The sequence below is a fragment of the Rattus norvegicus genome (genome assembly GCF_036323735.1).
Source record: "Rattus norvegicus strain BN/NHsdMcwi chromosome Y unlocalized genomic scaffold, GRCr8 chrY_unlocalized_8, whole genome shotgun sequence".
NCBI lineage: Eukaryota > Metazoa > Chordata > Mammalia > Rodentia > Muridae > Rattus > Rattus norvegicus.
In genome coordinates this window covers 236589-250065 of record NW_026947411.1, presented here as the reverse complement: position 1 = coordinate 250065, position 13477 = coordinate 236589, and the positions used below count along the sequence as shown (strand labels likewise).

Below are 13477 nucleotides of genomic sequence, written 5' to 3'. Positions count from 1 at the left end.
GTAGCAATACCTTTCAGTGATTCTACCATGATCTTGACTACCCCAGTATAATCTGGGTAAATAACTCCTGGATGGACATGTAGTCCTTTTAAATATGTAGATGATCTCCCTATAAGTAACCCTACTGGCCCAGGTTCAAGGGGTCCTTTAAAATCAGATTCTATCAGCTAGACCCCCATTCAAGGTGTTAGTACAGGTCTGCTGGTGGAGCAGAGGTCCAGTCCTGTGGAGCACTTAGTGGCTCACCTTGACCTCTTGGATGGCGAAGGGACGGCCATATCTCGTGACTCTGTTATACGTCCTGATTCTCCACTGGCCCACATATTTGTAGGTCCTGGTGTCCTGGAACCGGCTGTCCATTTTTTGGACCTGCTACACCAAAACCCGAGCTAAGAGGCTGCCCATTGATGTCTTTTACCGAGTGGCACTCATGAGCCCAATGGTTCCCCTTTTTGGACTTGTGGCACAGACCTTGTTGCCTTGGGCGTTGGCCAATTCCTGTACTGAATAGACTTCTCCTTTCTCAACATTGCATTTTTAGGTGCACCTGTTGATCACACTTAACACACACTCCTGAACTTCCTCCTTTTCTCTGCGTCTTCTGCATAACAGCATCCACAAGTCCAGCATTAGACAAAGGTCCCCCTATTCCTCTACATACCTTCATCCAAGCTTCAAGTCCCTTATTCTTGTAAGGAATGATAGCAGCTCGACATTCCTTTGTGCACTGTTCATAGGCCAACTGTTTAATCAACGCCATAGCCATATCGGGGTCGCCAAAGACTCTCCCCGCTGCTTCCACTAATCAGGCTACAAAGTCAGATTATGGCTCCATAGGTCGTTGAAGGATCTTGATTAGGTTTCCACTCACTTCTCCCTTATTAGGTAAGGATTTCCATGCCTTTGTTGCAACTTCTTAATCTGCTGGTAAACCTGTCCTGGATACCCTGTCTGAGTATTGGCAAAGTGTCCCTGACCCAGCAGCATATCTCTATCCCAGACAGACTGGCTGCCCCTCGCCCTGCTGCCAAGTTAGAGTCAGTGTGTTCATTGGGAAACTCAATAAGACAAGTTCTCCAATACAAATACTGTCGCAGTCTAAGACAGGCCCTAGTAAGTTTAATCCAATCACTAGGAGTCATGCAAAATCTGTGTCAGACCTCAACCTAAGCTATGGTAAATGAGGCCATAATGCCATAAGTGTTACTGATTCCTTCAGGGACTTGATCACCTTAAAGTATAAAGGCTCATGATACCTTTGTTGATTAGCATCCACATAAACAGGATAGGCCAGATTCACTTCTGTGCGGACTGGCTCCCACACTTCTGGGCAGAATGGACTACCTGTTTGTTGCGTGCCCAATGTCTCGCAAGAAGAAGCCGTGGCAACAGGATTCCTCTGCGAACAAGCCTTTATTGTACAGCTCTCTTGAACAGGGACAGTGGGACCTCAAGCAGCAAGAGTGCTCACCTTATATAGACAGCAGCAGAGGCTATGCTAATTGTCCTTCAGGGATTGGTGGAGCATGAATTACCTCATTAGCATTGTGCTGCTCCCTCATTAGCATATTACTAGCCAATTGATGCCGGGTGAAAACCCTGCACATGTACAGTGCCGTTGTTAACCACAGGAGGACCCCCTGCACCTGAAACTTTATTTTCTCCCTCTACAACTTTGCAGGGAGGAGGAGCTGAGGGGCCCCTCCTACGGAGTTCCTCCACCATTTTAGACTTTTTCCTTTTCTTCTTCTTAATCTGTTTCGTCTGTTTCTTCCTCTATATCTGTCTTTTCTGAGTCTGTCTCCTTTGTACCTCCCTGGTTTTCTGAACTTTCCTCTTGAAGCATTTCATGGGCAGCTTTCCCCTTCTCTATAGTTGCCTGACAACATTTTTGATCCTCAGGACAACTATGCAGTAAATGCCACACTGGATGGACCCCAGGTCTTAGAGTCCCCTGTTCCAATGCAAAATCAAGGTCTTTCCCTATTTTTTCCCAACTTGCCACAGTAAGATTACCAGAGACTAAGAACCAGGGAGCAAAGACATGGCATTCACACAAAATTCTCTCTATGGTGCTCCTTTTTATTTTTAGTTTCTTATGCTCAAACAGCTCTTGAAGAGCCAGAAAAATTGGATGAGACTGTGAGGTCCTCAGGATCAAAACTTTCTAGGCTGCTGTGACTAAATTTACCAAGCGTCTTCCTAATTTCAGTTTGTTTCTACCGAGAACTTACTTTTTAACTACCCTGAGAATTTATAACCACTTATTTCCCACGGTCCTTATGGTCCCACCTTACCTTGGGAAATTTCCAGCGATGCCCCGACTGCAAGAAATTCTGATATCAGGAGGTCCCTTTACGGGTCACCACTTGCCATGTCCACCCTCGACCAGCATGGAAGACAAGAATAGTGAAGATCTTCTTCGACGAGTTTTACTCAGGAACGTTGATACAATTTTCTGACCACAGGGAACCCCCAAACCAAACTTAAATAGATAGTGCTGGCCAATCCTAGCAAGCCAAATGGGTCATGCAGATAGGCTTTCAAAATGCAGAATCTGGCAGGCCAGGTGGCATAGCCAAATAAGGAATAGTTTACTAAAAGGAGAGCTCACCATTGGGAGGGTGGAAGGCAGAAACTAGCACCAACTTAGAGTCCTGGCACGTCGCAGCTGCCTACAGTTGCTTTTCAAGGAATTTACAATAAGAAATTCAAATACAATATTCATTCAATAAAAGGTCTGTAGGGAAAATACTAGACTTTGGGAAACAGAGAAAACCTAGAAAATTGAACTGTATGTCACAGGAAAAAATCTGTGACATACAGAATAATAATATTCTCTAGAAGAATCTCCAACACTCCATGTTCCTACATCTTTATTACCCATGCCAAGCCCCTGAACAAGTTTCTCCATTCAGAACATGAAACCACTAGTGAAGCAGAGAGAAATCTCTAGAATTAGACAGATGGAGTACATAAAGGTTTCCACTGTGTCACAGGAGACATACTTTGAAAGTGGTTACTGCTTGACATTTAATTCAGAGAAATTGGGGAGTGATAATAAAGAGGATGAAGAGATTGGAAATGGGTAGAAGGATGCTGGCCTTCTATCTTGGTATAAAAAAACAAGGAAGAAATATGTGGTCCTTTGGAAAACTCAGAGAGCCCTTGGTAGGGGTTGAGTGGGATGGCTGAAGAGATAGCCTTGATCTGAGCTTCTATATAAGGGAATAAGGAACTGTGAGGCTCTTAGAAGCTTGTAGACTTCCCTGTTCTTATGGTTCCTGGAAGTCAAAGGGTTTATATCATTTATTTCTTTATTCCAAAAGCCAAGTGTTGTGAAGGGCACAGTTGTTTTCCTGAGAACTCATGACCTTTACACTTTTTCGCAAGAAGAAAAGGTCCTAAGGAAGAAGGGAAAAACAAGTATTGTGTCACTAACTAAAGGTAAACACATACATGCTTTGTATACCTATCATGCACTTTGTGTCTGACACTGATATTTGGGAGAGAGAAGTGCTTCTAGTTGGGACTTCAATAACTCAGTCATTCCACTAGTATTACTCTACCACTTCAGATTTCTGAGTCAATATTTGTGATGACTTTGCAGCTTTCTTTTCTTTTATATCATTCATTTTTTTATATTTAAACAAAATTTATTGCTTTTTAATTAGATGTTTCTATATATACATTTAAAATATTATTTCCTTTCCCAGTTTCCTGTGCATAAGATCCCTACCTGTTCCATATCCTTCTTCTTAACCAAACTTTCTGCCGCATGACATTGCCTTGAACAGGGAGACAAATTAGAGGGGACAAGGGCTTCTCTTTTCAATGTTGCCCAAAAAGGCCATCCTCTGCAGCATATGCATTTGTAGCCATAGACTACTCCATGTACTTTCTCTGATAATTGGTCTAGTTATAAAAATCTCTGGTTCATTGGCATCATTGTTCTTATGTGGTTTAAAGCACGTTCAGTTCTTCTAATCCTTTTTTTTTTAAATTTAACCACATGTCTGTTTTCAGTTCACTGGTTTGCTACTAGCATTCACTTCTGTATTTGACATGCTGTATCTGTGTCTCCAGTAAATATCTATATCCAGTTCCTTGCAGAATGCACTTCCTACCTTCATCAATCTTATCTAGTTTTTTTTTTTTTTTTTTTTTTGGTCTGATGTATACATATATACTTTTGGTGGCTCTTACACCTATGAAGTTAATTGGAAAGTTAACATGGATTCTGACCAACTAGGTCAAGAATATAGAATTCAAAAATGACAATTTCAAAGAGACTCCCCCTGTTTTTATGAATCTATTGAAGTAGACTTTATTTTTTCTCTTTTATTCAGAGCTGGGGTAGGAACCGAGGGTCTTGCGCTTGCTAGGCAAGCGCTCTCCATTGAGGTAAATCCCAAACCTGAAGTAGACGTTTAACTGGTCCTCAGGTCATTCTTTTCCCTGCACATCATCCAGTATCTTACGTTTGGCCTGAAGAAAGAATCATGGTAAATCATCCTAAACCCTCAATTCTGGCCATGGGAACACTGGACGCTAGAGTGTAGTACTGATATCAAATGGGACAAGAAACAGAATTCAATAGTCAATGTTTTCTTTGTTCTCCTGATGTCTGGTAATTTTTTGATAAAATAAGAATTTGGGAGATTACATTTGAAGTAGGTACACAGAATTTACACTATTATACTTACTCTATATCAGGGCCCCATATGTGACAATATCATTGCAGAAAATGGTACTTGAAAACAGAATTTTTGAGATCAATTTCTGAGAAAAATTTACAAAGTCACCTAACAAGGAATTTACAATAAGAAATTGAAATACAATATTCGTTCAATTATACATCTGTAGGGAAAATACTGGTCATTGTGATACAGAGAAAACCTAGAAAATTTAACTGTGTGTCACAGGAATGAACCGGGGATTAAAAATATTATCTAGGAACATCTCCTACACTCCATGTTCCTAAATCGTTTTCACCCATGCCACGCCCCACAGCATGTAACCACTAGTCAAGCACAGAGAATTCTCTAGCTTTAGAGAGAAGGTGTATATAAAGGTTTCCACTGTGTCATAGGAGACATACCTATAAAGTGCAAACTTGAATCTGGTCAATGTAAGGAAAGGTGTTCATCAGGTAGGCCATGACAGTTTTCAGTGACATCATTGTTAGGCATTCCCTGAAAACTCTCTTCTAACCTGGAGAGCACTAGATTCTTCTGTGATGTCACAAGTGTTGTTGTGACTGCAACTTCCTCTGAGATATTCTTTCAGTACTTCTAGGGTTTACTAATAGGCCTCTATTTCAGAGCACATTTGGGAGTGATAACAAAGACGATGAAGAGAATAGAAATAGGGAGAAAAAAGCTGATCTTCTTCATGGTATAAAAAACAAGGAAGAAATATGTGGTCCTTTGGAAAGTTCAGTGAGTCCTTTGTAGGGTTTGAGTGATATCGCTGAAGAGATAGCATTGATCTGAGTCTTCCACATAAGGGAATCAGGAGCTGGGAGAATCTCAGAAGCATTTGCACGTCTCTGTTCTTATCTGGACTTCCCTGTTCTTATGGTTCCTTGAAATAAGAGAGTTTATATCATTAATTTCTTTATACCAAAAGCCAAGTGTTGTGAAGGGCACAGTTGTTTTCCTGAGAACTCATGACCCTTACTCTTTTTTTCAAGAAGAAAAGGTCCTAAGGAAGAAGGGAAAAACAAGTATTGTATCCCTAGTTCTGAATAAACTCCTCCACGCTTTGGATACCTATAGTACAGTTTGTCTCTCACACTGATATCTGGGATAGAGAAGTATTTGTAGTTGAGACTTCATCATCTCAGTCTTTCCACTACTATTACTCTGAATAACACTTCAGATTTCTGTGTCAAGATGTCTTTTTACTTGGCAGCTTTCTTTCTTTCATATCATTCTTTTTTTTTATTTTTTACCAAAATTTATTGTTTTATAACTGGATGTTTCTATATTTACTTTTAAAATATTATTTCCTTTCCCAGTTTCCTGCCCATAAGGTTCCTACCCGTTCCATTTCCTTCTTTTCAAACCAGCCTTTCTGCCGCAATGCATTCCCTTGAACTGGGAGACAAAGTAGGGAATACAAGAGCTTCTCTTTCCAATGTTGCCCAAAAAGGCCATTTTCTGCCACATATGCATTTGGAGCCATAGGTTAGTCCATGTACTTTCTTTGTAAATCTGTCTATTATAAGAAAGCGCTGGTCACTGGCATTGTTATTCTTCTCGGGTTGAAAGCACCTTCAGCTCTTTGAATCCTTTTTCAAAATTTACCAACAAGAGGTCTGTTTTCAGTTAACTGGTATGTCCCAGCATTCACTTTTGTATTTGACAGACTGTATCTGTATCTCTCAGTAAATATTTATACCTGGTTCCTTGCAGAATGAACTTCTTACCTTCATCAATCTTATCTAGTTTGGTTGGCTGATGAGTACAAATATAATTTTGGTGGCTCTTACACCTATTTTGTCAAGTGGAATGTTTACATGGATTTTGCTGAACTATGTGAAGAATGTAGAATTAAGAAATGACAATGCAAATAGATTCCGTCCTGTTTTTATGAACGTATTGAAGTAGACGTATAACTGGTCCTCAAGCCATTCTTCTTCCTGCCCATCATCTGGTATCTTACATTTGGTTTTAAGAAAGAATCTTGGTAAAACATCCTAAACCCTCAGTTCTGGCTATGGGAAAACTGGAAGCTAGATAGTGTAGTACTGATATCAAATGGGATTAGATAACCAAATACAATAGTCCATGTTGTTTTTGATTTCCTGATGTCTGGTAATTTTTTTGTTAAAATAAATATTTGTGAGTTTATCATTTGAAGTAGTTTTACAGTATTTATGCTGTTATACTCACTATATAGCTGGGCCCACTTTGTGACAAAAATCATTGCAGAAAATGGAATTAGAAAACAGAATTATTGAGTACACATTGAGGAATATTTACAAAACCCCCTATCAAGGAATTAAACATAAGGAATTGAAATACAATATTCATTCAATTAAAGGTCTGTAGGGAAAATACTGGCCTTTGGGAAACAGAGAAAACACAGAAAATTGAACTTTATATCAACGGAATGAAACTGGGAATAAAAATATTATCTAGAGGGGCTGGGGATTTAGCTCAGTGGTAGAGCGCTTACCTAGGAAGCGCAAGGCCCTGGGTTCGATCCCCAGCTCCAAAAAAAAGAACCAAAAAAAATATTATCTAGAATTATCTCCTACACTCCATGTTCCTAAATCTTTTCTACCCTGTCTAATTTTCTCCATTCAGAGCATGTAACCACTTGTGAAGCAGAGAGAAGTCTCTAGCTTTAGAGAGATGTGTTATGTATAGGTTTCAACTGTGTAACGGGAGACATACTTGGAAAGTGAAAATTCGAATCTGGTCAATGTAAGGAAATGTGTTCAGCAGGTAGTCCACAGCAGTTCTCAGTGCCATCATCATTAGGACCTCCCTGAAAACTCTCTTGTAACCTTGAGCGTCCTAGCTTCTGTGATGTCACAACTATTGTCGTGACTGCAACTGCCTCTCAGTTATTCCTTCACCAATAGGTTTTACTAATATTCTCTAATTCAGAGCAAATTGTGGTGTGGTAACAAAGAGGAAGAAGTGTTTGGAAATGGGGAGAAGGAAGCGGGCCTTCTGTGTTGGTATAAAAAATAAGGAAGAAAAATGTGGTCCTTTGGAAAGTTCAGTGAGTCCTTTGTAGGGCTTGAGTGATATCGCTGAAAAGATAGCCTTAATCTGAGCCTTATAAATAAGGGAATCATGAGCTTGGAGACTCTCAGAAACAACAGGACTTTCCTGTTCTTATGGTTCCTGAGGGATTATATCGTTCATTTCTTTATTCCAAAAACCAAGTGTTGTGAAAGGCACAGTTGTTTTAATGAGAGCTAAGGACCTTTACTCTTTTTGTCAAGAAGAAAAGGTCCTAAGGAGAAGGGAAAAACAAATATTTTGTCCCTAACTCAAGTTAATCATCTCCTCTGTGCTTTGGACACCTATAGTGCAGTTTGTGTCTGACACTGATTATTGGGAGAGAATATTCTTCTAGTTGAGACTTCATCATCTCAGTCTTTCCACTAGTATTACTATGACTATGACTTTAAATTTCTGAGCCAATAATTTTTATGACTTTGCACATTTATTTTCTTTTATATCATTCATTTTTTATATTTTAGCAAAATTAATTCCTTTTAACTAGATTTTTAAGTAGATATAAACATTTAAAATACTATTTAAATTTCCAGTTTCCTGATCATATGTTCCCTACGCATTCCATTTCCTTCTTCTTTTTTTTTTTTTGTTCTTTTTTTCTGAGCTGGGGACCGAACCCAGGGCCTTGCGCTTCCTAGGCAAGCGCTCTACCATTGAGCTAAATCCCCAACCCCTTCCTTCTTCTCTAAACAGCCTTTCTGGCTCGTGACATTCCCTTGAATTGGAAGAAAAACTAGGAAGGACAAGTGCCTCTCTTTTCAATGTTGCCCAAAAATGACATCCTCAGCCACTTATTCATTTGGAGCCATAGGTCAGTACATGTACTTTCTTTTTATATTTGTCTAGTACAATAAAGCTCTGTATCATTGGCATAGTTGTTCTTATGGTGTTGAAAGCACCCTCAGCTCTTCTAATCCTTTTTTAAGATTTAGCAACAATATGTCCGTTTTCAGTGCACTGGTTTACTACCACCATTCACTTCTGTATTTGACATGCTGTATCTGTGCCTCTCAGTAAATATCTATATCTGGTGCCTGGCAGAAAGCACTTCTTACCTTCATCAATCTTACCTAGTTTTGTTGGCTGATGTATACATATATACTTTTGGTGGCTCCTACACCTAAATGTTTAAGTGGAAAATTATCATGGATTCTGGCCAAATATGTCAATAGTGTAAAATTCACAAATGACAATTTCAAATAGACTCTCTCCTGTTTTTATTAACCTATTGAAGAATATGTTTAACTGGTCCTCAAGACATTTTTCTCCCTGTCCTTAGTCCAGTATCTTACTTTTGGCCTTAAGAAAGAATGATGATAAATCATCCTACCCTTATGTCTGGGCATGCAAACACTGGAAACTAGATAGAGTATACAGGAATGACCTGTGAATAAAAATATTGTCTATAAGAACTTCCTACACTCTGGAATTTTCTGTTCTTATGGTTCCTGGAAGACAGTGGGTTTATATCATTCATTTCTTTATTCCAAAAGCCAAGTGTTTGAAGGGCATATTTGTTTTCCTGATAAGTCATGACCTTTATACTTTGTCAAGAAGAAAAGGTCCTAAGGAAGAAGGGAAAAACAAGTATTGTATGCTTAGCTCCAAGTAAACTCATGCTTTGGATATTTATAGAGCACTTTGTGTCTGACACTGATATTTGGGAGAGAGAAGTGCTTCTAGTTTAGACTTGATCATCTCAGTCTTTCCACTAGTATTACTCAGACTACCACTTCAATTTCCTAGGAAATACATGTGATTACTTGGCATCTTTCTTTTCTTTTATGTCATTCATATTTTTTAGAGAATTTTATTGCTTTTTTAAACTGGTTGTTTTCTATATTTACATTTAAAATATTAATTCCTTTCCCAGTTTATTCCCTTAAGATCCCTACATGTTCCCTTTTCTTACTTCTATAACCAGACTTTCTGTCCATTGACATTCCCTTGAACTGGGAGACAAATTAGGGAGGACCAAGGGCAACATCACCATTTTTGCCCAAAAAGGCCATCCTCTGCCACATATGAATTTGGAGCCATAGATCAGTCCATGTACGTTCTTTGTTTATTGGTCTGGTATCCGAAGGCTCTGGTTTATTGGCATTGTTGTTCTTATGGGGTTGAAATCACCTTCAGCTCTTCTAACCTTTTTCAATATTTACCTACAAGAGGTCTGTTTTCAGTTCACTGGTTTGCTACTAGCATTCACTTCTGTATTTGACATGCTGTATCTGTGTCTCTCAGTAAATATCTTTATCCAGTTCCTGGAAGAATGCACTTATTAGTTTTATCAATCTTATCTAGTTTTGGTGGCTGATGTATATAAATAATTTTGGAGGCTTCTACACTTACGTTGTTAGGCGGAATGTTAACAAGGATTCTCCCCAACTATGTCAAGAATGTAGAATTCACAGATGACAATGTAAATAGACTCCCTCCTGTTTTTATGAACCTATTGAAGTAGACATTTAACTGGTCCTCAAGCCATTCTTCTCCCCTGCCCATCATCTGGTAGATTACATTTGGCCTTAAGAAAGAATCATGGTAAAACATCCTAAACACTCAAGTCTGGCCATGGGAACACTAGAAGATAGATAGGGTAGTACTGATATCAAATGGGAGTAGAGAACCGAATTAAAAAATCCATGTTATACTTTGCTTTCCTGATGTCTGGTAATTTTTTTGGTAAAAAAAAAGGATTTGGGAATTCATCATTTAAAATAGGTACACAGTAGTTACAGTGTTGTACTCATTCTATAGCTGGGCCCCCTTTGTGACCAAAATCATTGCAGAAAATTTAATTGGAAAACAGAATTTTTGATTACACAATGAGGAACATTTACAAAGTCCCCTATCAAGGAATTTACAGTAAGAAATTGAAATACAATATTCATTCAATTAAAGGTTGTAGAGAAAATACTGGCATTTGGGCAAGAAAGAAAACACAGAAAATTGAACTTTATGTCACAGGAATGAAACTGGGAATAAAAATATTATCTAGAAGTATTTCCTACACTCCATGTTCCTAAATCGTTTCTACCCATGCTAAGCCCCTGGCTAACTTTCTACATTCAGAGCATGTAACGACTAGAGAAGCAGAAAGAAGTCTCTACTTTAGAGTGATGTAGTACATACAGGTTTCCACTGTGTTTCCTGAGACATACCTGGGAAAGGCACTCTTGAATCTGGTCAATGTAAGGAAGTGTTCAGCATGTAGATCACGGTAGTGCTCAGTGACATTATCATTAGAACCTGCCTGAAAACTCTCTTATAATCTGGTGACCCCTAGCTCCTTCTGTTGTCATGACTGTAACTGCCTCTCAGATTTTCCTTCAATACCTGTAAGGTTTACTATTTGGCCTAATTCAGAGACAATTTGGAAGTGAGAAAAAAGAGGATGAAGGATATGAAATGGAGAGAAGGAAGCTGGCCTTCTGTCTTGGTATAAAAAAACAGGGAAAATTATGTGGTGCTTGGGAAAGTTTAGTATGTCCTTGTTAGGTGTTGAGGGGTAACTCTGAAGAGATAGCCTTTATCTTCGCCTTCCACATAAGGGAATTAGGAGCCGGGAGCCTCTCAGAAGCATCTGGACTTCCCTTTTCTTTTGCTTTCTGGAAGTCAGAGAGTTTATATCATTCATTCCTTTATTCCAAAGCCAAGTGTTGTGAATGGCACAGTTGTATCCCTGACAGGTCATGGACTTTATACTTTTTCTCAAAAAGAGAAAGTTACTTAGGAAGATGGGAAGGACAAGCATTATGTCCGCAGCTCAGAGTAAACTCTTCAATGTTTTGGATACCTATAGTGCAGTTTCTGTCTGATACTTCTATCTGGGAGAGAGAAGTGCTCTAGTTCAGATATCATCATCTTAGTCTTACCACTTGTATTACTCTGACTATCATTGTAGATTTCCAAGTCAACAGGTATAATTAGTTGGCAGTTTACTTTTATTTTATGTCTTTCATTTTTTAGCAAATTTTATTGCTTTTTTTAACTGGATGTTTCTATATTTTCATTTAAAATGTTATTTCCTTTCCCAGTTTCCTGCCTAAAAGATCATTTACTCGTTACCCTGCCCTTCTGCTATAACCCTCCTTATTACCCCTTGACATTACCTTGAACTTGGAGTCAAACCTAGGGAGGACCAAGGACTTCTCCTTCCATTGGTGCCCACCAAGTCTATTCTCTTCCACATATGCAGTTGGAGCCATAGCTCTGTCCATGTACATTCTTTGAATATTGTTCTAGTATCAGAAAGCTCTGGTTCATTGGCATTGTTGTTCTTGTAGTGTTAAAGCCCTTCAGCTCTTGTAATCTTTTTTTAAAATCTAAAAACAAGAAGTCCATTTCCAGTTTACTGGTATGCCACTAGCATTCACTTCTGTATTTGTATAATCTAGCTGTGTCTCTCAGGAAATATCTATATCTGACAGAATGCATTTCTTACCTCCATCAATCTTGTGTAGTTTCGGTGGCTGATGTATATATATGTACTTTTGTTGGCTCCTACAGCTATAATTTTAGCTGGAATTTTAACATGAATTCTGCGCATCTAGGTCAAGACTGTAGAATCAACAAATGGCAACACCAATTAGACTCCATCCTGTTCTTTTGAAACTACTTATATTGAGGCTTCACTGGTCCTCAAGTCATTCCTCTCGCTTTCCATCCTCCTATATCTTATGTTTGACTTTAATAATGAATCATGGTAAAATATCCAAAACCCTCAAGTATGGCAATGAAACACAGGAAGGTAGATATTGCGGAACTGATATCAAGTGGGACTAGAGAAACGAATTAAATTGTCCATGTGGTACTTTCCTTTATTGATGTCTGGTAATTTTTGGATAAAATAAGGATTTGGGAGTGTGTCATTGAAGTATGTATACAGTATTTACACTGTTATGCTCATTCTATAATTGGGCCACCTCTGTTGCCAAAAATCATTGCAGAAATGGAATTGGAAAAAAGAATTTTTGAGTACACATTCAGGAATATTATAAAGTCCCCTATCATGGAATGTACAATAAGAAAATATAATATAATATTCATTCCATTACAGGACTATAGGGAAAATCCTAGTGTTTGGGAAACAGATAAATCTGAGAAAATTGAACTAGACCTGGGAATAAAATTATTATCCACATTCATTTCCTCCACTCTAGGTTCCTATATCTTTTCTACCCATGCCAAGTCCCTAGCTATCTTTCACCATTCAGAGCATGTAATCATTAAGGAAGCCAAGAGAATTCCCTAGCTTTAGAGATCAAGTATGTAAAGTTTTCCACTGTGTCACAGGAGACACTCCTGTGAAGTGCACCCTTGAATCTACTCAACGTTAGTAAAGCAGTTCAGCAGGTAGTCCATGGCAATTCTCAGTGATATCATCATTAGGCCCTCCCTGAAAAATCTCTTACATCCTGGAGAGCCCTAGCTTCTTCTGTGATGTCACAAGTATTGTCGTGTCTTCAACTGCACCTCAGAAATTCCTTCAGTACCTCTAGGATTTAGCAATTAGCCTTCTGTTCAGAGTAAACAGCCATTTGGGAGGGAGAACAAAGAGGATGAAGATATCAGAGATGGGGAGAAGGAAGCTGGCCTTCTGTCTTGGTATAAAAGTAAAGAAGAAATATGTGGATCTTGGGAAAACCCCCTGGGAAGATGGTTTAATTCTTTTGTTCTATGGGTTCACCAAGCTCATGGAGAAGATGCTG

The 13477-nt window shown here is 38.8% G+C and overlaps 1 long non-coding RNA gene across 3 annotated transcripts; it reads right to left on the bottom strand.

Moving 5' to 3' along the window:
* Positions 1–3299: 3299 nt before the first annotated feature.
* On the bottom strand, positions 3300–12559 carry LOC134484792 (uncharacterized). 3 transcript variants are annotated; one of them, XR_010062597.1, is made up of 3 exons: positions 12211–12559; positions 11879–12091; positions 3300–3404 (listed from the first exon to the last, which is right to left on the bottom strand). It is a non-coding gene; the product is annotated as an uncharacterized LOC134484792 (long non-coding RNA). The 3 variants fall into 3 exon arrangements; XR_010062596.1 differs by having other exon boundaries at positions 11879–12559; XR_010062595.1 differs by lacking the exons at positions 11879–12091; positions 12211–12559 and adding an exon at positions 5102–5382.
* Between the last annotated feature and the right edge of the window lie 918 nt (positions 12560–13477).